Source organism: Rana temporaria, chromosome 1 (assembly GCF_905171775.1).
Source record: "Rana temporaria chromosome 1, aRanTem1.1, whole genome shotgun sequence".
Classification (NCBI taxonomy): Eukaryota; Metazoa; Chordata; class Amphibia; order Anura; family Ranidae; genus Rana; species Rana temporaria.
Genome location: NC_053489.1, coordinates 379,169,356 through 379,183,693, shown reverse-complemented (window position 1 = coordinate 379,183,693; position 14,338 = coordinate 379,169,356). Strand labels below are relative to the sequence as shown.

The window sequence follows — 14,338 nt, the reverse complement described above, 5'->3', positions numbered from 1 at the left end:
AGGAGTTGAAAAGGAACAAATTTGTTTTGCTGAAATGACTGTTTACAAAGTATAGAGACATAATAGCTAAATGATTAAAAATAGATAAAAATAAATCATATAATGTACCAGCAGTTTCACTTTCGTTTTAAATCTAGTTTCATGTTTTTTGTGAAGTACAGAGACACACAGAACAAAAACATACACAGGGCAGTGTTTGTTTTTAAAATGAATCTGATTGGATCTGAGGGGTTTTAGACACCCAGTAATCACACCTCCTTGATCAGGGACCACAGAGAGAAGCTCCCATGAGTTTTTTCATAAGGAAACAGACAAGCAGGTAGTGTGGAGATCAGAGAAGGATTACAGCAACTTCAAAGCAAAAACGAACAATGAGGACATGAAACCAGGATTGCAGTAAGATAAAGGAAGCTATTTAGTGAAAAAGAAAATCCTTAGTGACCCTTTAACATTTGGTACCGTCGGTGCAAGCCTTTTTTTCCTGGTAGACAAGTTGCGGTATGTATGACAGGACAACTTCGCCTATAGCACGCTCCTTTGGAATTGGACCATTGGGATAAGTTTACCACCATGTTCAATTTGGATGCATTGTTCCGCTTCTTAGAAGCTGCAAAATATAGACTTGCCCATTAGACTATTTTGTTTTACTCGCCTGGTCACTATACCTTCGTCTTGCCCCGTTACGCTTGGTACTTGCCTTCTGGCCCTATATAGCAATGACCTTTGCAGATTTGGACACTAACGTTCTTCACTGTGCTTTGTAGTCCCCTCTTGGTGCACTGTTTTTATTGGAAGCTCACCACTACTTTTTTTTTTAAACCAATTTGCAGTTTCCATAGGGAAGCTTTTCTATAATGATAGATATATCCATCTATCTATCTTGACTATAGTTGAGGAGAGCAACATCCGGTCTGTAAATCAGTGCAATACAATCTGGTCCTCCATATACAGAAAACGTTTAAAGGATTCAATAGTTTAAAAAGTTGCATAATCAGATGTTCAAGATTTCTGTTTCAGGCTCACAAGTTTACGCCCTTCGTCAGATCAGAACACATCCAACATAAATTCATGAATATTTTAACACTATCAAACAGTCACATATGGAATCAATCCCATGGTTAATGATTAATAGAATTACATTCCTTCATAGATCATGTTCCTCCCCTAACACAGAAATGGTTAACACAGACAGGTGTTCTTCTCATGCTTTAATCGGGAACCTTCACTTTATCAGTCTGTTAAAATAAATACATACGGTATAACACCATATAATTATCCAAATATAACCAAATAAAAATACACAGCTATATTATCTTGATCAAACAAATCCAAATCAGTATTTAATCCTTTTGGAGCAACGGTATTAAGAAAATTGTTCCAATTAACTTCACGTTTTCTTACAATCAATTCTCGATCACCTCCTCTCCCATTTCTATTAATCCCTTTTAATATGACATATTTCAATAGGGAAATCGAGTGACCTTTATCCCAAAAATGTCTAGTTTACGGCAATTGTGTTAATTTGTCCCTAATCGAATACTTGTGCCCAACTATACTCAATGCTATAAACGGCCAAGATGATGCCGGTCCAGGAGTGAAGGAAGCGCAGCTCCCCTGACCTGAAAGGAGGACCCAGGATGGCTGAATATTAGACCCCCTGTACAAAGCCGAGGATCGGCTGGATTTGGAAGAGGTACTACAACAACCGGCCACATTCTCCGAGGCCAAAATCAAAGCCTCTTGTGCCAGGATGGTGACATTCCAAGAGCAAGTAAAGATCCCATAATCCATGATTGTGATGCTGAAGAACCAGATGGGGAACATATAGGAGTCCCCATGAGATAGATGGTTGTTTGTAAGAAAAGAAATGGCTGCACATCCAGGAATTCCGACTGCATGTTACTGTTCAAAGTGATAACACCAAAAGACACCAACACGGTCACGTAGACGCATTTCACACAAACACCTTGTGCTTAATCATTACATGAGATAGATGGGACTTTGGGAGGGGTCAGCGAACCCTTGGAAAATGTTTTTATTTTTAGAAAAGGGTGGCATTACAAGGCCCAGCAGTGAACAATGAAAGACTAACAAAAGACTTGTGACCAAACATGGGACAGCATCTACAGGGCTGTAGATACTGCAACAGTATGTTAACGCCTTGAATTATGATCTTAATAATGACAAAATAATATTTCAGAGTTAACAGTGGATTGGGATTTAAGAGAACATTGAAGAGCCTTTTCCACGAAAGACAGACATTCAGCAACTTATAACTGCTATTGAAACATCTTGTAAACAGGCTGTGGGAGGGGTCTAGGGAGGACATAGGAGCACTGAGACACAGAGTGTAAGAAATGGAGATGGGCCAGGATGATATTAGAAAGGCAGTGGCTGATAGCAAAAATATGACAAAATACCATGGAGGGAGTTTTGAACTTATGGATCAGATCATGAAAATAGAGGGCGCAGGCACAATATACAAATGATGTGCATGTCTGAAACAAAACAGCTTACTGAACTGCTTCCAACCGTGACCAGCCTGTTTTGCTTAATTTTGGGGGTGTCTGCAAATAAGATGGAAATAGACCAGGTGCATTGTGCCCTTTTCTTAATCCCCCAAAATGCAGAGAGACCAAAAGAGGTTATATGTAAAATGCACAGATACCCAGTAAGTAAGCCATTATGAAAGCAGTTCGCAATAGATCAACTGTTGATTTTGAGGGAGCTCGGCGGAGCGGACATGTTCGTCTAGAGCTCAGTTACCTGTGGGACTGGGAAGTCTAATAGCAGCGGGTGTAAGGTACTAACCTGTAAATATATCACACACGTGCCCACAGCCCCAGTCACATAAAAACACTGTTCCTGGCTACAAACAGCCTCCTATGAAGACAAAAAAACAGCCAGCTGTGCAGTCTCACACACAGACACTAAAAATGGCACTGAAGCCCTCCCCTTCAGAAGTGTAATGCAGAGATGCCAAAACATATCAAAGGCACACAGTCATTTTTTTCAGGAAAAAGTGTTTGGAGCTTGAGAATAGTAAGGATACCTCACAGGATGAATTGGCTTCCCCAGTAACATTAAAACAAATAGAAAAACTGTTTCAAAATCATTAAAAAGTACCTCAGACCATATTACAACCAGTCTCACTAAACTGATCAAGGAATTGGGCCAACGCATGTCTGAACTTAAAATTAGAGCAGATGACATGGAAAACTAAACTCTGAATTACTCAGAAATTGAAAAACTTAAAGAGGAAAATGGTATTGCAGACCAGATTGGAAGATTATGAAATCGTGCTAGGCGCTCCAATTTACATATTAGAGAGAGATAGTTATTATTATTATTATACAGGATTTATATAGCGCCAACAGTTTGCGCAGCGCTTTACAATCATGAGAATTGAATGTGTGAAAACTGCCAACATCCTTAAAAAGACATGAAAGACATGCTGCAAAGTGCATGAGGGGCCGCCCCCTTGGACTAAAGACCAGAAAAAATTGGATTTTTTGTACTCACTGTAAAATCCTTTTCTCTGAGTTTATGGACAGACACAGCTCCTTAAATTTTGACAAGTGGGTTATGTTCCCTGTTTACAGGAGAGGACTAGGCAGAAACATGTTAGATAATTAAATACATGTTACATTAACAGAGTTGAACAGCCCGCCCAGGGGGCAGTCCTCTCCTGACATAACCCTCCTCACTGCAGCATACAGCCTCAGTTCGTAATAAGCAGTACAAACCTAAAAGGAGGGGTGGGTGCTGTGTCCGTCCATGGACTCAGAGAAAGGGATTTTACGGTGAGTACAAAAAAAAATTTCATATATTTCTCTTAACGTCCATGGACTGTAGACAGCTCCTTAAATTTCGACAAGTGGGACGTCCCCATAGCAGTGGTCAAAAACAAGGGGTGGGAAATATATCAGAAAAAAACTATTTTAACTTCACTCCAAAACAAGCAGAGACTCCTCAACGGAGGAGGCGCCAACTTTAAACCGCCGCCGGCAAAAACTAGCGGCCGGAAAAAAGCATCAGAAAATGCACTCACAGCGATCATGTAAATTCTGGAAAAAGCGTGACGGACGAGCAAGTCGCCGCCTCGCACATCTGTGAGACCGACGCAGGATTTCGAAAAAAAAAAAAAAAAAACAGGAAGCACCAATTGCCCTGGTCGAAAGTGCCGTAATCAGAAAGGGGGGCCCGGCCCTTAAGAGCATAGGCCTGTATGACAGCCTGCCTGATCCAACCGAGAAATGGTGGTCGACGAGACCACCCAGGCCCTTTTGTGGACCAGACACCAACACAAAAAGACCGTCAGAACACCCGAAACATAGCAGCAGCTGGCTGGTACACCCGCAAAGCGCGTACCACGCCTAAAGTATGAAAGGCAACCTCCGTAGGATGCGCCGGCCCGAGGACAGAAGGATGGAAGAACAATGTACTTTTTCCGGCGGAAAGGCCGAAACCACCTTCGAAAGAAGGGAAGGTCGCGGGCGCACCACCACCTAATACTTATGGAGGATCAAGCATGGCGGCTTGCAAGACAAGACCGCCAACTCAGAAACCCCTCAAACAGAGGTGTAAAGGCCACTAAAGGGGCCACCTTCTGAGATAGTGTCAGGGAAAATCTCTGATGTTTCCAAAAGGAAGGTTCCTGAAGAACCGAGAGCACCAGAGTCAAAACTCATGGGGGAAGAGATGGGCCAAGAGGGGAAAGTATATGACAAACCCCCTGCACACAAAAAGTGACCCACCAGGGAACGGGCCGCAAAAAGGCCCACTGAAAGAACACAGCCAAGGCTGAAATCTGCCCCAAAAAGCAATTTTTAGATCCACTACAAGCTCTAAAAAATGCAGGACCCTGGACACGAGTACATCCGTGGACGTCACTCCCATCCCTTCGCACCAGAGATGTAGGCCTGCCAGGTGTGACGGTATATCCTCCGGCAAGACAACCGTTGCCCTCAGCATTGTTGAGATGACCGAGTCGGACAGACCCCGGTCACTTAAAGTCTGACTTCCAATAGCCATGTTGAGCAAGTCAGTGACTGTACAACAGGAGGAAGTATGGGACCTCGAGACAAATGGGCGTCTGTACCAGATCACTAGGCCTGGCCACTAACTTTGACACCCTTTCGGTGGAGACGAGGGGGCAGGAGATCCATGCCTGTGAGGCTCACCTCCTGCAAGGGAGCCGAAACACCCAAGCACAAAGACTAGTCGCCCTGGTCCAGCATCTGGCGACTCCAGTAGTCCCGCCTGCCGGTATACCTGATGGTAGACCGAAGGCCACGGCCATGGCATTGTCCGCTGAAACCAGATCGGATGACCTTGCAACCTCTCGACCACGAGGAGAGAGCATAGCCTGATCGCTTAAACTAGGACAATGAACTGTTATTCCCAGGCGGTCTCCCACCCAGGCACTAGCCAGGCCCGACCATGGGTAGCTACCGAGGACCAGACAAGAGCAGGCATATTCAGGAAGGTGTGGCCGACTCAGGGCTGACTGGACCCCCCAGGTTCACAACCCGTGAGGCTGGCATCCGTCGTAAACACCGACCACTGGGAAGGAAGAAACAACTTCCTGGACCGAAGAGTCTGGGATCTCCGTCACAAACTCAGAGAGACTGACTAGGTGGCGCACCGGATCTGAGGATTTCAGAGACAAAAGATTTTTACCACTTGGACAGTATTTCCTGGAAACCCGAGTGTGGTACTGGGCATACAGTACCGCCCTCGAAGGAGGCTACCCACAGGCCCCAGACCAGCAGGCGCCCGGAGAGAAGACGGATTGCGTGATGCCAATACCTTCACCGCAGACTGAAGAGTCCTGCAATTTCTCCAGGGGAAGAAGGAGGACCTTCGCCACCGAGGAATCCGGATCAACCCTAGATACTCCAGTCGGAACCTAGCATGCCCAGGATTTGAACCCTGGGTCGCACACATGAAGGGCAGGCTTGCTGCCGAGCTACAGCTTCTGGCCTAAACCTTTAACACCCACCCGAATCTTCGGAGGGTCTGAATGGGAATAACACATCCACTAGGTCTGATAAAGAAGCTGCTCTCAGAAGAAAGTCGTCCAAGTAGCCAATGAGGCAAAGCCTCGCTGTCCCAACCAAAGTTAGATAAGTGCGAGCTCCCAGATGAAAACCCATGGGTGCGACGCCAGATCAAAAGAGAGGGCCACAGGCTGACAGAGACCCTTCTCTCACACGAAGCACAGAAAAAAAACACCTGACATGCGCAAAACGGGACATGCGTGTATGCATCCCTGATGTCAGACGACGCCAGGACGTCCCCGGGATGGTGCGCAGCTAACCACCGAACGAATGGATTCCATGCGGAACTACCCAATGTTCACAAAGGTAGTTAGGGCCTAAGGCCCATAGAAACTCCAAACCTCTCGTCCTGCAGGAAAGGTAAAATTACAACCGCAGCTTAGGAAGTCCCACACTGCCCAAGGCAGACAGACGGGCCGGGAGAGGAAGAAACGAGGAAAGAACTTTGGTCTGTGGATAGGAGGAAACCCTATCTAGTACTCCGAAGAGACCACCTGGCAGACCCACTGGTCGGAGAGCAGGGAGGTTTCACCCGAATTGTGAACCTACAGGGAGGGAAGGCTACATACATTGGCAGGATTTGGGTGCCGGTGTGATGGCTTACGCACCCAGGGACGGATTAGTCCCCCAGCTGGGCCTTTGATGGCCTGGGAGGGTTGCCCCTAAATAATACACACACATAGGGCCAGATCCACGTAGTGTGGCGCATTGTTGCGTTTGGCGTAGCGTATCTGATACACTACGCCGCCGCAACTTACAGCGGTATTTTCCTTATCCTGAAAGAATTTGCGCCGTAAGTTACGGCGGCGTAGTGTAACTTTGGCGGCGTAAGGGCGCGCAATTCAAATGGATGTGATGGGGGGGCTTGTTTTATGTAAATACGTCTTGACCCCGACGTAAATGACGTTTTTTTTTAACGCGCATGCGCCGTCTTTGGGGGTATCCCTGTGCGCATGCTCCAAAAATTAACCTGCAATGCTTACCGGCGTGAACGTCATTCTACGCAAAGCCCTATTCGCAAACGACGGTAAAAAATTCAAAATTCTACGCGGGAACAACGGCCATACTTAACATAGGATACGCCTCATATAGCAGGGGTAACTATACGCCGAAAAAAGACTACATATGTGTAGCGCTAAAATTAATAATAAATATCAAAATACCATAATGTGTGTAGTGATGAAAATTAAAAACACATATAACATTAATAAATGTTAAACACAAATCGTAAAAACGTGTAAATCCCTCTAGTGCGAGGAGTGATGAATGTGCCAATCTGGCACGTGGTCTGGTACACACTGTAATGGTATCAGATATGAAAGCAGAGTCCAACAAAACTCATAACTGTGACAATCCGATGTGTATAGCGAAATTCATCACAATCCACAGAACCTTCATGTGAGTAAGTGAATAAATGGAGAATGTGTGACTTATTTATCGTGATAATCCCACCACCGGAAGTGGCAGGCTTACCGGAACTTGTTGACCACTGATGGCGTATGCCCAAAAGAGGTCAATCAAGGCTTTATATGACAGAGGACAAACAACGATCCTTGGCAGGAAACGTAGGCCAAACTGGGTTGGTAGATCTTTAGATGGAATGGGTCCCCCGGAGCAAACTGGAGGTTGTACTGATGTTGGAATCCCGAAACCAATTGGCTCAGTTTGGCCAGTCCCCAGCCTCCAGGAATCTCGCTGGATTCGAGCAGACTGCTCAGATTGAACTTTCCCACCCAAACATTCCTCTCTGTACAACACAGAAAAAGGCCTTACCGGAAACAACGTAAAAAATGCGCCGGCCGGACATACGTTCGTGGATCGCCGTATCTAGCCAATTTGCATACTCGACGCGGAAATCGACGGAAACGCCACCTAGTGGCCAGCGTAAATAGGCACCTTAGATCTGACGGCGTACTAAGACGTACGCCAGTCGGATCTAGCACAGCTTCAGGCGTATCTTGGTTTTGTGGATACAAAACAAAGATACACCGGAGCAAACTAGAAGTTAAGCGGCGTAATCAATAGATACGCCAGCGTAACTTCTTTGTGGCTCTGCCCCATAGTGTGTATGTATATTATGTAGGTGTGTGCACACATTGGAGGAAACACGGAGTACCCGGAGGAACCCACGCAGACACAGGGAGCGACAATGCAAGCTCCAGGCAGATTGGCGTCAGTGTCCGGATTCGAACCAATGACTCTCTTGCTGCCAAGTAATGGAGTTAACCACTACACCACCGTGTGCATAAAACCATTCTGAAACAGAAGCCCTGGATAACAAGGGCGCAGCATCAATGAAGCATCACAGACCTATATGAGGCCCTGGACCAACTGGTCCGCTAGCCTAATAACTTCGGGAGAGAGTCCCGGTGCTCCTCCACTGTCTGGTGCAAAATGCTCACTCCATGAGTGGTATACAGCACTAGGGGTCAGGACTACTCCAAGAGGGCCGCCGAGCGTTCAGAACGCGGCCACAAGAAAATGGCCGACCTCAATGAAAGCTGTGCCATAGCGCGGCTACGACAAAATGGCCGCCAATGTAATTGAAAACCTCCCATAAAATGGCACCAGCACCGACTAAGACCCCAGAGTAGTGGCCACAATAGGCCGCAAGTCAGACCCCAGCATGGTAAACATGGAACGGGTCAGTACTTCGCATCTTCCATCAGTCAGATCCATACAAGCGGGAGTTCCCGCAATAGGGAGAGCGGTCACCTATACATGACACCTCGAGGGTCCACCACCGGAGAAGAATCCCACCTTTTTAAAAGGCTCTCAAAGGGGCACTGAACCGCCCGGCGGTGAGGGACTAGAAAAGCCCTCAGCAGCTGTTTATTCCGCCTCTTAGAAATTATCAAAGAAGGGCACAGAAGGAAAAAACCTACACAGAGCGGTCTGATTTGTGTGATCCAAAAAAAGACAGAGCCCTCGGCGGAAACCCAGCTGCACTAACCAGCTTAAGAGAGTCCTTTGCAGCAGTGAGAAGCACACCCATAAATGACTTATCCTGCTTTTTTTTTTTTTACTACACCCAGGTACCTGGTCCATGGCTCCATAACAGAGCATTCCCCAGGGATAACGGGGGAAGAGGGGAACTCTTACCGTCCGTCTACAGTCCACCCCCACCCTGGCACAAACGTGTCCTGGACTAATAAACACTCTGTGGGAATTCCAGGTGCTAACACCTGCTGCACCACCAGCATGTTGGGGAAGGACCCAGATACTGACTCCAAATATTAATAATAATTTACATAGTGTGTAGGTATGATATGCACACTGTCCTTACAAACAAACCAAAAGCTCCTAGAGCCCTATTCAGAGCCTCTCACCCACTTGCTGCGCTGATCAGGGGTTACCCAGGGGACTCGCCTCAGGAGGAGACTGCCCAACGCTGCCGTCCGCTCTCAGCACACAGCCGTGTGAGAGGAAAAGAACCGTGAGGTTACGGTGTGGCATTCTGCAGGGACCTGTAGTGCAAATTGCAGCAAAATGCCGTTGTTTAAACAGGAAAAGCCTCCTAGGGCTTTTAACAGTGAAAAACCCATCACAGGAAAGCCCCATACAAAAAAGAAAAAGCACAAGCCAGATAACACAGTCCCCTCAGGAAGGCCCCCTCCCCCTGACAGCAGCAATGTTAGCAATGCAGCAAGGGAAAAGGAGCAGGGAAGGGAGGATAGTAATGGAGGTAGCCATCGGCCGGTCCACTGTGAGACAACACCACAGCCCAGTCATATTTGAACCTCGGAGCAAAGCTCACCGGCCACCCCTGGAGTCATGGGGTATGGCGTGGCAGACCCAGCCTCTTTGCAAAGGTGTGCCCACGCTTGCTGGTCGGACTGAGTAGACTACAAGGATCTATATTATCCAGCCTGTCTCTCAGCCGACAGTTGAAAAAAGATTCTTTAAGAAAAAAAGTAAATACAATTTCTCCTCAGGGTGCTGGGCCCAAAGGGAGCCATACGTCCTTCTCCTTGCTAGGCAGAACGAAACTGAGGCTGCATGCTGCAGTGAGAAGGGTTATGTCTGGAGGGACCACCCCCCTGGATGGGGCTGTTCAACCTATGTTAATGTAACATGTATTTAATTATCCAACATGTGTCTGCCTAGTCCTCTCCTGTAAACAGGGAACAATAACCACTTGTCAAGATTTAAGGAGCTGTGTCCGTCCATGGATAAGAGAAATTATATTATATATATATATATATATATATATATATATATATATATACACACAATATATATACACACACACACGCACGTCAAGAACGGCTCATACTGACTAACTTGAAACACCTTAAACCCCTAAAAAAAAAAGCAACAGCCATTACAGTTCGTTACCAACGCCACCTGGTAGAAAATTAAAAGGGAGGAGACGTACAGCCAAAGCTCATTTACTGTACTTCATCCTGTACATCACAAGAGTGCAGCTCATTCTGCACTCCTGTGACCCGTTTTCAGCAGCCGGTGGACTGAGTCGGACCACGCTCAGGAAAGATTGCGATCATATGGTTGGGATCCACCAAGACATGCCTGGACTGGGGCGTGGGTTGGGGGGGGGGGTTTGGGGTGTCAGAGCAGCGAGCCGGAGACCGACAGCCACTAGCTTTCTGCCCAGGGAGCTTTGAGAACTTGATGATCTGCAGTGTTTGATCACTCAGTTCTCAGTCAGAGCCGGTGGGGGACAGATGCAGCATTACCACTTATAAACAAAGTAGCAAAAGAGGCTTGTAATGTACCATGCAGAGTTTATGGATGTCAAGTGTTATTAACCCCTAACTGCATAAACAAAACTTTTCAATCAAGGACAATTGAAAAAAGAAAGGAGGCTACAAAAGCAACATGAAAAGATATCGTGTATCAAAAGTGCAAACATTTTATTGGTCAAGCAACATGGTCAGTGGACATATTTGTGGGAGACTAAAAAATATGTATAATCTGGGTGGGGAATCCAGACAGATCAACATTTACACACACATGGACAAGGACATACATGACAAAAAACATGTAAAAATTTAAGTCCGGACACTAGGTGATTTGGAGAGGGTCAGCTCATAACGGGAATGCCCATGGAGACAGCAAAGCTGTACAAGGAGCAATGATCCACAACCAAAGCCCCCTGGAGGCTCGAACCAAAAAAAGCAGGGAGAGGGAAGATGGGAAAGAAAAACAACCAAGGCGTCTCTAAGTGCAGAAGTATAAAACGTAATATCCCGTTGAGGGTTAAAAACACTTACAAGATAGTGGATGAAACAGGCATGTAGCAGGTAAGTGCGTCCAGGAGATGTTCCAGTGGCAGGGCAAGTCCCAGTCTGTGATGGTAAAGCTTCCAGGGAACTCCACGAGATAACAGCCGACTTGTGCTGTGAATATTCAGAGGACACATGTATGCATACACGAAAAACGCATAGTGTGTACTATGCGTTTTACATTCGTTTTTATGTATGCATATTCTTATTCCCCCCAATAATAATTTCCTTGTTTTAATTTATATGGATCTGAATATCAAAATAGATTGTTGTACAATATTTAGGCCATACAGTATGCAGACTGAGCAGAAAACAGTATGCAGATTCTGTCCTATTATGTTGTCCGTTTATGGTCCTCCTTTCCTTTTTTGTGTTCTATTGTTTTCATTTTTTATCTGTGTGTGTAAACAGTGTATAGACATTTTGCAGCGTTCTGCTGCTAAAAGCACTGTGTTGCTTTCTATTTGATTGCCGTTCACAAGCCTCTGCCCCCACTTACAAACACACAGACTTTAAGAAGTCTAGCCCTTATGGAACCATCGTCCCTGGCTGAAGGAACAAATGAGCTCGTTCCCGAAACGTGTACCGCCTCTATGACACACTTCCAGTTTTGTGTTCCATGCTGGTTTCTGTCTCGCTTCCTCCAACGTCATCCCCAGGCTCCAGCGTTATTGTGTCCTCTGGATGCACTTACCTGCTACATGCCCATTTCATCCACTATCTTGTAAGTGTTTTTAACCCTCTACGGGATATTAAAAGTTTTATACTTCTGCACTTAGAGACGCCTTGTTTGTTTTTCTGTTTTCATTAGAGATTGCTCGTCTCCCTGAGTGCTGCCTAAAGAGGCGTTGCTAGGGGGGTGCGGTCCGCACCCGGGTGACACCCGCTAGAGGGGTGACACCATCCCGACATTGAGGAATTTTTTTTTATTTTATTTTTTTTAAATGCCCAGCGCCGCTGCGTGTGCGTCTTCCTCCGCTCCCCTACTGAGCAGCCACCTTGCGAGCGGCGAGGCGAGCATCAGCAGAGCTCAGCCTGTGTGCCTGCTGGCACACTGCACTGTGTGATGATGTGACGTCAGTCACATCACACACAGTACTTTCAGTTTCTCCGCGCGGGAGACCTGCTGCAACCCGTGACCTGCTGCCCACATACACATCAGTCCCCACTCTGTCTCCAGACATCAGGCGCGCCGCGCGGCATAGAAACCGGTGCGGTGGGGGGGCAACCGAGTCCACTGCATAATAGTAACAACAGGTGCGGGGGTGCCCACCGCTAGCCGCGGCAGGCATAATAGGAACAGGTTGCGGGGGGGGGGGGTATCCACTGTGCCACAAGTGAGAAGAATGTCTCACCACCACCCCCTCCATCTCTGTCTCACCCCCTCCATCTCTGTCTCACCCCCTCCATCTCTGTCTCACCCCCACCCCCTCCATCTCTGTCTCACCCCACCATCTCTGTCTCACGGCCACCTCCTCCATCGCTGTCTCTCCCCCACCTAATCCATCTCTCACCACACCCCCTCCATCTCACCACACCCCCTCCATCTCTGTCTCACCCCCCACCTCCTCCATCTCTGTATCACCCCCCCTCCATCTCTGTCCCGCCCCCACCCTTTCTCTCTCTCATCCCCCTCTCTATCACCCCCACCCTCCCCCCTTCTGTCTCCAACCTTCCACCCCTCTTTCCCTTTTAGGGCAAATTCCCACTAATCAGCATGACATCAAAGAGCAGCCGGAGCAAATTGACACTCCAGCCACTCTGCATTGCAGGCTGCTAGGGGGCAATATGATTAACAGTTTGGTGCATCATACTTTGTAGTGTATATAATGTAAATTTTGTTCTCCAAAATGTCAGGCAGCACGCTGTCTTTTCAGGTTCTCAAAGAAATGCATTCCGTTAGTATATTTTTCATGTTTTCTCAGTGTATAAAAAAAGTTGTAGGGGGCAGGCAAGGCTGTTTAGGGGAGGGAGGCGCTTCAGAGTCCAGTGCCTATAGGCTCCTGAGATGTGAATTCCGGTCCTGGAGAAAGAGAGGTGGGGGGAGGGGACAAAGAAAAATGGAGAGAAAGAAGAAGGGATAGAACGAACAAGAAAGATGGATAGGGAGAGAGAGAAAAGGGGAAGAAAGGAGACAGAGAGCAAACAGTGGGGTAAAAAATATTTGGAAAAGGTTATTGGGGGGGGGGGTGACACCATATTTTACCGCACCAGGTGACACCAACCCTAGTGACGCCACTGTGTCCTGGTGATTTCATGAAGCAAATGTGTGCTGACATGAAGAATCATCACAACGATATAGTTCAATACATTACCACCCCTGTAGCATCTGAGGTTCCAATGAGGCCAATTAACATCTCCGATGGTATATTTCTGGGGAGATCCACGACACAGCCCGTGTCAGGCTCAGTGCTATAGCCCAGAGTCTCTGGAGCGTGTCGGTGGCGAGGCACACTGCCGCACTGGAAACCAAATGTAGATCCCAGGCCTAGGGACATCTAGTGAGTATATTATCGATCTTGGTCTCGTGTCACTAGGTACGCAAGATCGTACCACTTCCTCCTTCATGCACTCTCCGTCACTATGGGGGAGTAAGCCCGCGCCGTAGCGTGGCTGGCGTCCGGGCGGAAATTACGTCAACTAGCTTCGCATTACAGATGCGTAGCTTTGTCTGGACATGATGATGGAATAAAGGGGTTCCTTTTTATAGTATCCTTCCCTCGTATCAATCCACCTCTTTACAGTATGGTTTAAAAAAAAAAAAAGGAAAACATGTGGTTTAGGTAAGGCGTTTATCACTTCGGCAATTCTTCAGACAACAATAAAAAAAGTTCAGGTTAATCGTATAATCAATTTAAAACAGAAAAAAAAAAAAAAAATCACAAAGGGGAGGGTTGTGCTCAGACAATAGGGCACATAAAGACCAGGTAAGGTAACCTTGCAATAGCCAAATCGATAAATGGGGATGGGCAAACGAAGTGAACTTGGATCAAAACGAAAAACAAGGACAGACACCACCTAGAAGAGATC

The 14,338-nt window shown here is 46.8% G+C and overlaps 1 protein-coding gene across 2 annotated transcripts in view; it reads right to left on the bottom strand.

The window, feature by feature from the left end:
• Positions 1–14,338, bottom strand: part of LOC120911274 (chromatin assembly factor 1 subunit A-B-like) — a 245,898-nt gene that overhangs the window by 41,408 nt on the left and 190,152 nt on the right. The window lies entirely within an intron of this gene.